This window comes from Pinus tabuliformis, chromosome 8, assembly GCF_031772625.1.
Source record: "Pinus tabuliformis cultivar Carrire ecotype Pingquan chromosome 8, CPIR1, whole genome shotgun sequence".
NCBI lineage: Eukaryota > Viridiplantae > Streptophyta > Pinopsida > Pinales > Pinaceae > Pinus > Pinus tabuliformis.
Genome location: NC_142294.1, coordinates 1,100,028,272 through 1,100,043,899, shown reverse-complemented (window position 1 = coordinate 1,100,043,899; position 15,628 = coordinate 1,100,028,272).

Genomic DNA, 15,628 nt, shown 5'->3' with positions numbered 1-15,628 from the left:
ATGTAAAAATAACTCTGATCTTTTCCAAAAGTGTTGATTTCACTTTTATTATTATTATTAATTTTTGTTATATGCATTTTTATTATTTATTTATTCTTTTTCTGACATGGTACCCGTGGTTCAATCCATCACGCTGAAGAGTTTCTTAAAAAAAGTGAGTCAGGTTGAGAAAAAAAGATCGTATTGGATTTTTTTATGTTTGTTTGGAGTCCATCTATAGATCTTCCGAGCCCATTGTTAAGCTCTAATAACTGCCAATGATTCTTTTTACAGGGGTTGTCATTTATGTTATAATTGTTGAGAAAGTGCTGTCAAGAGAGAGTCATGGCTGGATCCCAACATGAAGAGAAAGAGAAACCACCATATAAGAAAGCAATAAAAATAAAAATAAAAATCACTATATATGTCAAACCCATAAAGTTTCCATCAGTTTTCTTTGCGGAGGAGATGTCATGAAGAGAGGGGTTGTATATGGAAAAACCAAGTTGAGATTTATCCGTAGAGCAGTGCCTCCATTGCGAGTCCATGTTTCATTGTTGAGCTTCCACAAGATGTGTTTACACTAAGATTTTTTTTATGGAGCCGCCATTGTAAATCCCATTTGAAGCCTCATAGGGAGAAACTCTAATAGTGCCAAATTTTCTTTGTAGTTCTCACAACCACCATTGTAAGCCCAATTTTTTTGGTGCCAAGGTTTTAAGATCTCTGTTAGGGTTTAATTGGTTTGAAAATTGGGGAGAAGCCCCATTCAATGAAAAGGTGGAGTTTTTATTGAATTGAATCATGGATTCCACCAACAACCAAAACAAATAGGGTCCCACGCTGAATGGTACAAAGTATGCAATATGAGTAAGTAAGATCAAGCTATTTTTGAAGAATTTGGGCTGTTGAGAAGCAATGGTGACAAAATATGAAGTACCCGAAGCTACAAAGTTAGAAATTATGGAAAATTCCCAAATAAATGCTTTAACATGGAGTAAGAGAAAGGATTCAAGAGAATTGTGGAATCTTCCCCATGGAGTTGAAGACTCCATAATCCTTGAGATTGTAGTAGTAACTAGTGCTCACCAAGGTTGGTTTTTTTGGAAAATTATAACAAACCATAGACAAGGTAAAAAATTCAAAGCTTCAGATCCTTATTAAGAGGTTTCAAAATTTGTAAATGAGAGACACTGAAGTAGTAGATTAGTTTATGACTTAGGTCATGGAGGTAGTAATTTAGCTTAAAAATCATGGAAAGGATGTCACCAATCAAAATATGGTTGAGAATATTTTTAGAAGTCTTACATCTTCATTTGACATGGTTACAATAACGATAGAAGAAAGTAAAGACCTTGTCCAATTTTTCATTAAATAGTTGATAAGATCAATGTTTAATCATGAATTGGAATTAAAGGTAGAAATGACTTATTATACATTGTCCCTCAAAATCAAACCATAATTATTACAGGAAGATGTAGAGATAATAAAAGAAGAGAAAGAAGATATTATAGCAATGGAAACTATGTATCAATTCAACTTGAACAACCACGTGATCAACCTCAAAATCAAAGAGGAAGAGGAAAAAAATAATAGAGGAAGACGAAGAATGGAAAAGTCAAATATACAATGTTATTTCCATAAGAAGTATGGCCATTTTGAAAGTGAATACAAGAAAAAATAGTTAAATTTGAACAAATTTAGCGTACATGTTTCAAGCACTTTTGAAGGCACAACATATTCCATGCTTTTTTCTATTTCAACAACACAAGAAAACAACAATGAAGATCTTTGGTTACTTGACATTTGTTGCAGTAACCATATAACAAGTGACAAAAATGTTTTTTCAAGTTTTGATGAAACAGTTAAATCTAATATTAAATTGGGTGATGACCATCTTGTTAGTGCCTTAGGAAAAGGTATTGTTATAATTGTAAACAAGGAGAATGAAAAGAGGGACATTCATGAGGTCTACTATGTATAAAGTCTAAAACATAATCTATTAGGTGTAGAACAAATGAGTAAATATGGTCTTCATGCCAAGTTTAAAGGTCCTAATTGCACAATTCTTAACCAGCCACCTTGTGATAAAGTCACGGTAAGGATCCAAATGAGCAAAAGTAGGATGTTTCCTCTAGTAATGAGAAATGTCAAGAAATCATTATCTCATGCTGAGGTTGTAACAAGTTTTGATGAAACATGGTTATGGCATCTTATATATGGCCATTTATGGTTTAATATTATTGATATTTTTCAAAGAAAATGCATGGTGCTAGGTCTACTTATGATAGATGTCCATCCAAATCCATGTGAAAGTTTAATCCTTGCCAAAGACTAAAGAAACATTTTTCTAAATTTTGCCAGCTATAGAGCTAAAAGTCAACCTGAGCTATTACACACAAACATTTATTGTCTAATGCAAGCCCAGTCAATAGGAAGAAGTTTTTTCTTTCTAACCTTTATTGATAACTTCAGTAGAATGGGATGTGTCCTATTCATTAAAAACAACTATGACACATTTCAAAAATTCAAGCAATTCAAAGTGATTCTAGAGAAGAAAAGTTGTAAGCAAATTAAAGTATGAAGATCATATGGAGAAGGTGAATATGATCCTAGAGAATTTGCAATATATTTTAGGGATCAAAGTATCATAAGAAAATTACGATAAGGTACACTCCACAACAAAATGGAGTAGTAGAAAGGAAAAAGCATACGTCATGAATATGACTAAAAGCATGTTGAAGGAAAAGAATTTTCCAAGTGAATATTGGGTAGAACAAGTAGCATGCTTAGTTTATATTTTGATTAGATATCCAACCAATAGCGTCAGACACTGTGTTCCCTTATAAGCTTGGAGTGGTATGAATAAAACTGTATTACACTTGAGAATATCTGGTTGTGTAGCTTATGCACATGTTTCAGAGAAAATGAGAAAGAAAATGAGTTGAAAACAATAAAAAATGTAGGTTTTAACCTTGTACATAAATTACCTGCAAACAAATTCTTAAGAAAAAATAAAAAAAAATATCCAATGGCTAGAACGTAAAAAATATATACAGATATTTTGTCCTAGAGCCCAAAACCGAGAAAACCAGGTTTATTTTTTATTATATTCCTTTCAATGTTATAATACATTATATACATGTCAAAGAATTCATGAACACCAATCCATTAACCTTGGATTAGAACATAACTATAGCTCCTTTAACCAGATCTACAAAATACTATGGGCGAAGTCATCATGCCAAAAAAGCCGTGCCCAAAACCATGGGTAGGTTCGCAGAGTATGCTTGGGTCCTCCAAACAATTATTGGGTCCACATAAAAAAAAATTCCAGGTCGCTACCCTAAACCTCGTGTAGGGGGGATGTTGCCCCTGATATGACCCCATGCTACACGTGACATAATTGAACAACTGCTCAGGCTAGTTGTGAAAATAATATAACACATACCCAAAAAAAAAAGCATATTTGTTGGTTGTAGTGAAGAATCCAAAGCTTATAAATTGTATAATGTTGTCACTATGAAATAAATTATTTCAAGAGATGTTAAACAATATACAAGTTCTATTTAAAGGGGAAAGCTAAGGAGGAAAAAATGCACACAATCCCCCCTAAAGTAGTGAATATTATCCCACCATTCCACATGAAAAAATAATTTTGAGAGAAATTTATGAATAGCTAGATAATGAATGAGTACATTTTGCCTTGTTATCTTTCTAGCTAATACATTTCGAAGAAGGAGTAAAAAAGAAGGAATGGGTCAAAGCTATGAATGACGAAATTGTATCAATAGAGGAGAAAGACACGTGAAGTCTTGTAGACTCACCAGTAGGAAAAACATGTACTGGAGTCAAATGGGTCTATAAGAATGAGTTTAATTAAAATGACAAATTGAGAAGCATAATGCTAGATGGGTAACAAGAGTCTTTACACAAAAACCTAGAGTAGATTATGAAGATACCTTTTCCTTGGTAGAAAGTTTGGATACTGCTAAAATAGTATTAGTAATATCAACAAAATATTCTTGGACAATTTACCAAATGGATGTCAAATCAACATTTTAAAATAGGATCTTGAAGGAAGAAGTTTATGTAGATTGACCTCTAGGATATGAAGTCAAGGGTCAAGAGATGAAATTTTACAAGTTAAAAAATGCTTTGTATAGTTTAAAGCAAGCCCCAAAAGCTTGGTACAATAGAATTGATTCTTATCTGTGAACAAAGGATTCAAACATAGCATTAACAAACGTACTCTTTATATGAAAACAAACATGCAAGGAAATACTTTGATTGTTTACATTTATGTTGACGATATATTTTACATAGGATATTTGTAGCTTGGCGATTTTCAAACAAATATGGACAAGGAATATATGAGATGACCAATCTTTAATCACATGAAATATTTCTTGGAATAGAAGTTGAACAATATGAAAGGGAGTTTTCAATTGTCAAAAAAGATATGGAACAAACATTTTGACAAGATTAGGTAGGAGTGAATGCAAGCCAACAAACACACCAATTTTCTCGGGAACCAATCTAGGCAAAGATGATAATAGTCCAACAATTAATTCCACTTTGTACAAGAAATTAGTAGGGAACCTAATGTATCACATAGAAAGAATGCCTAACATAATGTATTCAGTCAACCTCATGTCCAGGTTTATGGAGCCATTAAAAGAACCCTATTAAAAATTAGGAAAAATCATTTTAAGGTATATTACAGGAACAATATTATATGGAGTTTTCGACACTTATTCCAAAGACAACCATCGTGTTGGTTACACAAATAGTGATATTGCAGGAAGTATTGATGACATAAAGACTACCTAGGGACATGTATTTCACCTTGGTATAAGACTGATTTCATGGGAATCGAAGAAGTAGCCTATTGTCTCAATTTCATTAGTAAAAGAAAACTATGTAGTATCAATAAGATTCATTAGTAAAAGAAAACTATGTAGTATCAATAAGAATAGCATGCCAAGCAGTTTGGTCTAGAATATTGATAAACAATCTTGAACCTAAAGAGAAAGAACCAACTCTTCTTTTCTATGATAATAATTCACCTATTGCACTTTCTAGAAATCTTGTGTTTTTTTACAAGAGTAAATACATTGGCACCCACTTTCACGTCATATGAGAGATAGTCAAGAATATTGCGGTAAATTTTCACTTTTGTAATTCCAAAAATCAGTTGGTGGACATCTTTACAAAGGAAATGGCCCACAGAAAGTTTCGAATTACAAAGACAATATTTATGAATTCTATGAAATCAAAATTAAGGGAAAGTATTTGAAAATCATTATTGAATATATCTTTCAATTGTTAGGTAGTTTACTTAAGTCAATAGTTTTGGTTGTTTAGTGTATACAATGGGCAAGGTAGTAATTTATAGTAATGAGTTACGCCATATCAAACAAGACCTTAGACTGAGTCAAACAAATAGTTGTAATTTTATATGTTATTTATGTAATCAACTTTTTAGTGTAGTGTAACAAAATGACATCTTAATGTGAGAAGAATTCTCAACCTTCATTGATTTTTCAATCTAGGTAACTACGTGCATTTTACTATGTTTTTCCATGGTTCCACTTAAATTCCTACAATTCACACAAAGACGCTCAATGGAAAATAAAAAAACTGCCACGGTTGCTAGTAAGAGAAATCAAAATGTTCTTTAAAAAACCGAGTAAATTAACAAATCAACTAATATTTAATTAATCTATATTGAGAAAAGGAGGGAATAGAATCCCTTATATCATCAAATTTGCAAAGGTTGTTATATGGTTTTTACTGGGAATATTGCATTGTGGGAGGAATAGTTGACACTGTTATTTTGTAAATGACTTCTTGCATAGATAATGATTGAGTTGAATGTCTCCGGGCATGTGCTTCCATCCAAAGTACATAGAGAACTCACTTTGTTGTTGTCATTGCGTTTTTGTTTATGGTTATCTTATAGTAGGTTGGAAGGTTAATATGCAACACGCTACAAGAATGCAATGCGTAAAAAATACGGCACCATTAATCGGTTACAGAAGCGTTAGTGAAGAGCCTGACTACAAAGTCATTATCTAAATTATGGTCAGGTGAACAGAGCGTTAGCCAGGAGCCTGACAATAACGTAGATGATATGGAAACTAATTATCGTCGAATAGCCTCCACAGCCTCATTTTGATAAACACATCCTTTTTATGCTACTAAAATGGTGTAGTGGCTTTGATCCATAACAAAAAGGGATCCTATGCCAGCAGTGAAAGGGGAGTGTCTGCCTTCGTTACCCGGTTCAACAAAGAGGTATGCATTTGGATTGTAACTGTTAGCACTGGGATGGGAGCTAATCGAGAGGATTACATTTTCATTCAATAGCCTTAAAATATTCATTTCCTAGTCATGCACGATAAAATAGTGCGTCCATAACTCTGAACTAAAAAATGTACTTAAATTAAACAAGTGTGAAGTCATTTTCATTGAAAACTATAAAATATTTATTTCATTGATATTGTACAACCAGTATAATTTATAAATGGGATAGTTTTTTCATCAGAATTTTGACCATATAATTTCAAGTAATATTGTAAAATTTTTTTTTTAAATATATTTTTAACTATATAAATATTATATAGTTTCAACCTTCTAAAAAAATTCTGTACAATGAACCATTTAAAATCAAATTTTTAAAAAACTTTGTAAAATGTCAATTAAAATCAACCATACTTATAAATTAGACTACTAAGAAACAAAATCCTTAAATGGGAAACCCTTTTAAGGAAATTTTAGGCTACCTAGCGCAGAACATGAAAACTATCCACAAAAACCAACTTTACGCTTTTGTTTTCGATTCGGCTCAACATCCAATCGGAATGAGACCAACCTTACAAACGAACCAAAACAATGTTTCTCATAAAACCACCATTCGTTTCTCGAAACCGGTTTCGTGTATTGAAAGACAAAAAAGACCGTATAAAATGACCATTTTCGTACCATCCGTTTTCTTCGTGTTTTTTTTTCCAGAAACTAATGCTCTCGTTCCGTTTTTGGTAACGTAGGTTGTGGCAAAATGGCTTGGTAAGGAGCACATTCAGATATATGGAGATGCCAAGGGCATCATAGATTGGGTGAAGGGCTTCAATTCATCCATGTTAAATAACTGGATGAAGCGTATAAGAATGCTGAGAATCACCTTCCATCATATCAATTTCGACTATATATAGCGAGAAAAACAAGACAACATATTTACTTTCCAAGAGAGTAATTACTAAGGATCCATGTATGATTCCAAACATTAAAAAGTTTAGCAGATCTAGCGCACTTTACTATTCTTGTTCTTGTTTGAAAGTTTACTTTAATCATAACACTAAAGTGTGGTAGATTTAGAAATGCAACCCTTTATTTATATTACTCGCTCAAGAAAATAACACATGCTCATACAATAAGATTGGAAGCCATACAAATGGCATGCACATGAAAACAAAGATATTGAAGCCCACTTATGAATCCTCAATGGATCCACCAACAAATTCTGTGTGGGGTTTTCATCTCGGGATCAGACTAAAACTGGCATCGCCTAGTTCTTAACAAGACAAAATAGATAGATAACTCAAGATGATCCCACTCTCTGGCCCCTATCCCCTTTTCTAGGCTTGATGGACTCTCTAGAAACCTTACTTTATTGTTTTCCTTCAAAAAATGAGGGCGAATACCACGGTAAATACCATGGGTAGATTCCGTCCACTTTCACATATCAAGATAAGGAAATATTACAATCTAGGTAAGTTCTACTTTTCTGTTTTTGAACAAAGGGTCATGATTAATGCTAACATCATTAATTACTCATAGTAGATTTTGTATTTGGTAGGACTGTGCCATAACTTTAGGGAAAATGTAATGTAAATACTGAATAGCAGTAAGAAGGAGAAACTTTGCAATATTATTCTTTTTTAAGGGCATATGCAACACTAAGTTGAATAGAAGTAACAAAACTAGACATTATGAACTTAGTGATTTAAGCAATAGATTACATATGAGATTTTTTCCAGATACAAATGATGTATGGATATACTTGCAAACATACTATATTTTTTATTAATATGAAGACGAAGTGTATTTTTCAACTCAAAAAAAAACTAACTGACTCAAAATGAACACTCCAGAAGGATGGCTATATAAACAAAGTCACAACACAACTATAGTTTTAGATAGAGGAGGAATGACGTGTTATAGAGTTTTGTGAACCCAACGTTTCGGACTACCAAGTGAGTCCATCATGTCAATAGATACTCTTCAGATCTTAATGATGTATCCATCAGCTATTTTTAGAATATATATATATATATATATATATATATATATATATATATATATGGGTTATTAAGCTATTTTTAGGATATATATATATATATATATATATGTATGTATGTATGTATATATATGGGTTATTAAGGAGGGACATGAGAAATTAGGTCAGCCATTATCTTATTAGTTTATTATTTATTTATTTATTTATTATTAATTAATTAATTAATTAATTTTATTATTTATATAATTAATTATTATGTTTACTAATTTTATTTTCATATAAACTTAATTATTTTAAATAATGGTTTGATTGATTTATTAATTTGTTTAAATTATTATTATTATTTTAATTAAAAGAATTGATTAATTAATTTTATTATTTATTTTTTAATATGTTTATTAATTTATTAATTTGATTAATTAATTAATTAATTGATAAGTTAAAGGGACAAATTAATTACTTAATTTTATTTTTCGTTGATTTAATTATTATATTTATTATTTTTATATAAAATTATCAGTTACTTAACAACTTTATTCCATTTAATTAATTAAAAGAATAGATTGATTAAATTAATTTTATTATTTATTATTTATTAATATGTCTATTAATTTATTTCTTTTTTATTACTAATTAATTAATTTATATTTGCTTAATTAGTTCTATTTAATTTAATTTAATTAATTAATTTATTAATTAATTAATTAATCCTTATAGGATTGGGGAGTTATTTTGCTATAGTATTATCTATAATTCCTAGGGTTAATTTTTAATTGTTTAGATTTACAATTATATGCATTTTATCAGTTGTATTTTGATATTATCAAATGATTATATGTGAAGTAATCAATTACTGATTTATGTTTATGTTTGTCAATTAATGAAGATTTCAAGTAAAAGTTTCCAGGTGTTGCTTAATTTTAATCCATCATCCCGGTTCAAGTTCTTCTTTTTTTCTATTTCAATGGCTTCTTTGATTTTCCTTTTAAGATAGTTTTCTTCTTTTCTAACTAGTTTGACTTCTTCCATACAGATATAAATCAATAAATCAATTAACAAATATAAACATAAATCGGTAATTGATTACTTCACATATAATCATTTGATAATATTAAAATACAACTGATAAAATGCATATAGTTGTAAATCTAAACAATTAAAAACTAACCCTAGGAATTATAGATAATACTATAGCAAAATAACTCTCCAATCCTATAAGGATTAATTAATTAAATAGAACTAATTAAGCAAATATAAATAAATTAATTAGTAATAAAAAAGAAATAAATTAATAGACATATTAATAAATAATAAATAATAAATAATAAAATTAATTTAATCAATCTATTCTTTTAATTAATTAAATCAAATAAAGTAGTTAAGTAATTGATAATTTTACATAAAAGTAATAAATATAACAATTAAATCAACTAATAATAAAATTAAGTAATTAATTTATCTCTTTAACTTATCAGTTAATTAATTAATTAATCAAATTAATATATTAATAAATAATAAATAATAAAATTAATTAATTAACTCTTTTAATTTAAAAAAAATTAATTTAAAGAAATTAATAAATCAATCAAACCATTATTTAAAATAATTAATTTTATATAAAAATAAAATTAGTAAACATAATAATTAATTCTATAAATAATAAAATTAATTATTTAATTAATTTATCCCTTTAACCTATTTAATTAATTAATTATTTAAATAAATAAAAATAATAAAAATAAAGATATATAATAATAATAATAAATAAATAAACTAATAAGATAATGGCCGACCTAATTTCTCATGCCCCTCCTTAATAACCTATCTATATATACCCTAAAAATAGCTCATGGATACATCATTAAGATCTAAAGAATATCTATTGACGCATCCCCTAATGATGGACTCACTTGGTAGTCCGAAACGTTGGGTTCACAAAACTCTATAACAGGTCATTCCTCCTCTATCTAAAGCTATCCTCACCTATATGAATTCATTATTTAACAATAACTATAGTTGTTCGTTGTTCAATTGTACCTACATATTGTGCAGGTGGGATTTGCTAAAATAACTAATTACTCTCACTTGAAGAGTTGGATAAAATTAGAGAGTTTGTTCACTAAGTCAAGTCGAGTTATGTCATAGTCGAATTTAGTGTGTGGTTGCATGTCAAGTTATTTTAGGCGATTTTCTAGTTGAAAAATGTTTAAATACCCCTCACCAAGTTCATTGTAATCAATTAAGTTTTTTTTTTTTTATCAATAGAAGAGACACAACTGATGTGTTTTGTGTGTTAAATTTTTGTTTTACCTCTTCTTCTTTTTCAACAAATTCGTATCAGAGCATAGGTCATGGGTTCAATATACACCGACTCACATTGGGGGGATATTGTTGGACATTGGATAAACCAACAGTCCCCGTATGTTTCATGACATGGACTAACCAGCTCTGGTGGCTCATTATCTATGGCGATGCGATTCATGACAAACTCCTAGAGTTTTTCGTCTAACAACAATCGTGATTCCCAAAAAGTGATATTAGAACCGAGGAAAAATCACAAGATCTGTGATGCCTGCAGAGCCAATGAGAAGAGAGCCAAATAAAAAACCCCAATAATTAAAAAAATTGCATTGCAAAATCGTCGCATTAATTAGTGACAAATACACATCTCTTGCGAAAAATCTGCTCTTTGTTGTACCTAAACCACACAAATCTGATCAAACTTCAAATCCGTAAAATTCAGGTTATCTGCAACGTTTATATATGTCGGGGTACGCAAACCTCGTGAGCCATTAATTTTTTTTTTTGGTTCCAATGCTTTAAAGAGTCACGTGGGGGTTAAAAGTCACTTGACAACATAAGGTGTATTTTGAGAAGTTTTTGGTGTGTCTACTAAGATACCAAGAGAAGAAGCGTATATTTTTCCAAGAGGTGTTTTAATGGAAGAGATATATCAAAGTTTTTTTATAAAAAGCGATTTAAAGAGGGTTTGATTAAAGTTTTTGAAAAGAGTTTTTTAAAAGGGGTTTATTATAAAAGGTTTTTTTTATATATAAGGATTTTTTTATTAAAAAAAATATATGAAAAAATAATTAAGGGTTTTATTGAAAGGGTTTAGAAAAGGTTATAAAGGGATTTGAAAAAGGTTTTAAGTTAGTTTGTTGTTGTTTTTTTTTGTTTTTTTTTTAAGAAAGGTGATTTTTATTATTTGAAGAGAAGTTTTCAAGAAAGATGATTTTCTTATATTTTTAGCCTTAGTTCTGACTGTTTACAGGGAAGAATTATGATGTCTAGGCTATTAGATGAATACCACATTGAAGGCTCATGATGTTTGGGATCGTGTCAAGTTTGAGTTTTCAGAACCTAAGGATAAAGCAAAAGACCGAGCCCTGGCTAATGCAAAGATCGAACTATGAAAGAAAGACAAAAATAAGAATGCACAAGCATTGCATCTTATTCAATAGGGAGTGGACCGAGCAAAATTCCAAAAAATTATGGTGACGTCTTTATGAAAGACAACATGGGAGACATTGGCAACAAGCGATAAAGCTATGGCCAAGTCAATATTGTTAAGTTTCTGAATACTAGAAGGGATTTTGAAAGTTTACAGATGAAAGAGACAAAGGGCATCAATTCATTCATGAATCAGGTCATGACTGTCGTAAATTAGTTAAAAATTTATGGTGAGGATAATAAAGATCAAACAGTGGTTGAGAATGTCCTCAGACTTTTGTCTACCAAATTTGATGTTGTGGTAACAACTATAGAAGAAGCCAAGGATTTGGATTCATTGACAATTGATAAGTTTATGGGATCACTTCTATCATATGAGGCAAGGATAAATAGAAATAAGGATTCCACTTTAGAAACCACTTTCAAAAGTCAGGTTTCTATTTGAAGAGACAAAGGTCAAGGCAAAAGTAGATTGAGAGGCAGAGGACGAGGCGAAAGACATGGTGCTCAGAAAGACGGTTGAGAAGAGCATGAACATGAAAGTGGAAGAAACAACAAAAGCTTCAATGATAATCAAAGAGTCAAAAAATCAAAGGTGAGATGTTATTGTTGCAATAAATCTGGTCACTATGTCTGTGATTGCAAGAATATGATAGTTGATCAAGGAAACTAGAGAGTTAATCACTACAAAGAATACTAACTCTATGTTCCTAGTTTTCCATAACATGCTTAAACCTTCCGATAATGTGTGGCTATTATACAATAGTTGTAGTAACCACATGACATGCAAAAAGAATTTGGTTGCAAATTTGGATCAATCTGTGAAGACAGAGGTAAAGTTGGCGACTTACAAGATTCTGGATGTAGATGACAAAATAGTGGTCAACATTATGACTAAGGAGGGTGAGTTGAAGGCAATCTAAGAGGTATATTATGTCCCTCATCTCAAACATAATTTGATAAGTGTTGGTGAATTGTCACAATAAAGATACAAAGTTACTTTTCAAGGGTAAGAATGTGTTATATATGACAAGCCCCCAAGAAATAAGCTGATAGCAAATGTGTAGATGACGAGGAAAAAACTCTTTCCTCTAATTATGAACTGCAGTGGTTAGGGCAATTCGTTTACAATTGCATGTTCTAATTTTATTGGTTATGGCACTTTTCATTTGAACACTTGTACTTTTCTGGTTTAGGATTGTTGCAACAAAAACATATGGTTAGACGATTACCTCCCATAAAAGAACTTACTAGTACTTGTGAGTATTGCATCTTGGGAAATGAACACCGTGAAAGTTTTCCAAAGGGAGTTGCATACAGAGAAAATGAACCTCTTGAGCTAGTGCATACAAAATTGTGTGGACCTATGAGGACACAATCCATTTGTGGAAGTTGTTACTTCCTCACTTTCATCGATGACTATGGAAGAAAGACATGGGTTTACTTCCTAAAGAAGAAGTTTGAAACTTTTGAAAAGTTCAAAGAATTCAAAGCCTTAGCAAAGAACCAAAGTGATCGATAGATCAAGGTATTGAGGTCATATCGTTGTGAAAAATATGATTCAAATGCAGTCCATGATTATTGCAAACACCATGGAATCAAAAGGCAGTTTACAACTAAATACACACCGCACGAGAATGGTGTAGCAAAGAGAAAGAAGAGGACAATGATGAACATGGAAAGGAGCATGTTAAAATGAAGAGAGTTATATAGTGAGTATTGGGCAGAAGTAGTTGCATGTGTTGTGTATATAATAAACAGATCCCCTACAAAGAGTGTGATGAACATAGTACCAGGAGAAGCATGGTATGGTATGCCTTGCATCGTTTCTCATCTCAGAGTATTTGGATGTGTAGCTTATGCACATGTGCCTAGAGAACTAAGAGACAAGTTGGATGATAAAAATGGAAAATGAATCTTTACTGGTTATAATGAGCAATCAAAATCTTACAAAGTGTATAACCCTATCACCAAGAAGACCATAATCAACAGAGATGGTGTGTTCAAAGAATAGGAGTCATGGAATGGGAGTATAGATACAACAGTTGATACATAAGTGTCACCGCTGGAAGAAGAGAATGCAGCGGAGAAGGAGCATCACGAATCATAAGAGAAGACACTAGTAAGGACTCCAAGATTTTTTGAGCAACATGGATCTTCAAGTAGATCAACAGACTAGAATTCTCTCAGTGGTCAATCAGGTGAAAAATCAAGAAATGGTAAGAGAAATATGAGAAGTTTGAAAGATACTTATGATGATTTGGGCATTCATTCAAATTTTGCATTGTTGTCATTCCAACCTTCTTCGTTTGAAGAAGCAATTGGAGATGAAAGTTTGGTGCAAGCTATAGATGAAGAAATTGAAGCTATTGAAAGGAATGATACATGGGATTTGGTTGATTTTCCAAAGGACAAAAAGCTCATTGATGTAAAATGGTTGTATAAGAAAAATTTGAATGAGAAAGGTGAAATTGACATATTTAAAGCAAAACTTGTAGCAAAAATATTCTCGTATAAACCGAGAATGGATTTTGTAGAAATGTTTGCTCCAGTAGTGAGATTGGATACTATAAGAGTAGTTCTAGCCACAATAGCTCAGAACAAATTGAAAGTATAACAGATGGTTGTGAAATTATCCTTTTTGAATGGAATTCTAGAATAAAAAAATTATGTGCAACAACCTCCAAATTGATTGTAAAGTTGAAGGTAAGGAAGATAAAGTCTACAGGTTGAATAAGGCGCTCTATGAACTCAAGTAAGCGCCTAGATCTTGGTATAGCAAAATTGATAGTTACATGATCAAGAATGGATTTTGAAAAAGTAGTATTGAGCCTATCTTGTACGCAGAGGTAAATGGACATGGACAAAATTTGATTGTTTCGTTATATGTTGATGACATGAATTATACATGTGATTTTGAATTGGATGAATTTAAAGAAGCCATGAAGAAAGAATTTGAGATCACGGATCTTAGACTTATGAAATATTTTCTTGGCATAGAAGTTGAGCAATCTAAAATATGAATTTTTATTTGTCAAAATAAATATGCTAGAGATTTGCTAAAAAGATTCAGGATGGAAAATTGCAAACCTGTCCCTACACTAGTTGCAACAAGTACAAAGTTAAGCAAGGATGATGAAGGATCAAATATCAATCCAACTCTATTCAAAAGCTTGGTTGGTAGCCTAATGTATCTCACAACTACAAGACTTGATATAATGCAAGGAGTGAGTTTGATTTCCAGATTTATGGAGACTCGAAAAGACACATTAGAGAGTAGGGAAAGGAATTCTGAGATACATAATAAGAACTAGAGATTGTGGAACAATGTTTGCAAACACATAGAAGAAGGGTTTTAATTGGATACATAGGTAGTGATTTTGTAGGAAGTTTGGATCATAGGAAAAACACTTCTAATTATGTCTTCCATCTTGGTTTAGATGTGATTTTATGGGCATCTAAGAATAACCTATTTTGACACTTTCGTCAGCAGAAGCAGAATATGTAGCAGCAACATTAGCATCATGCTAAGTAGTATGGTTAAGAAGAGTATTTAATGGACTCAAGCAGAAACAACAAGGAACAGCAATATATCGTAACGATTGCACTATCCAAGAATAGTGTGTTTCATCAAAAGAGAAAGCATATCAATACTAGATATCACTTTATTAGAGAACTTGTGAGCAATGGAGAATTCTAGTTAAAGCTTTGTAAATCGAGTTATCAATTTACTGATATATTTATTAAATCACTAGCAAAAGATGTGTAAGTTTCATATAGGAAACTTACGTGTTGTAAAGCTAGTTGAGACATAGACCAACATACATGTTTGAGTTGTCATGAGTCATGTCTTAGTTTATTGGTAGTAATTATGGGGGAGTGTTAAAATAGCTA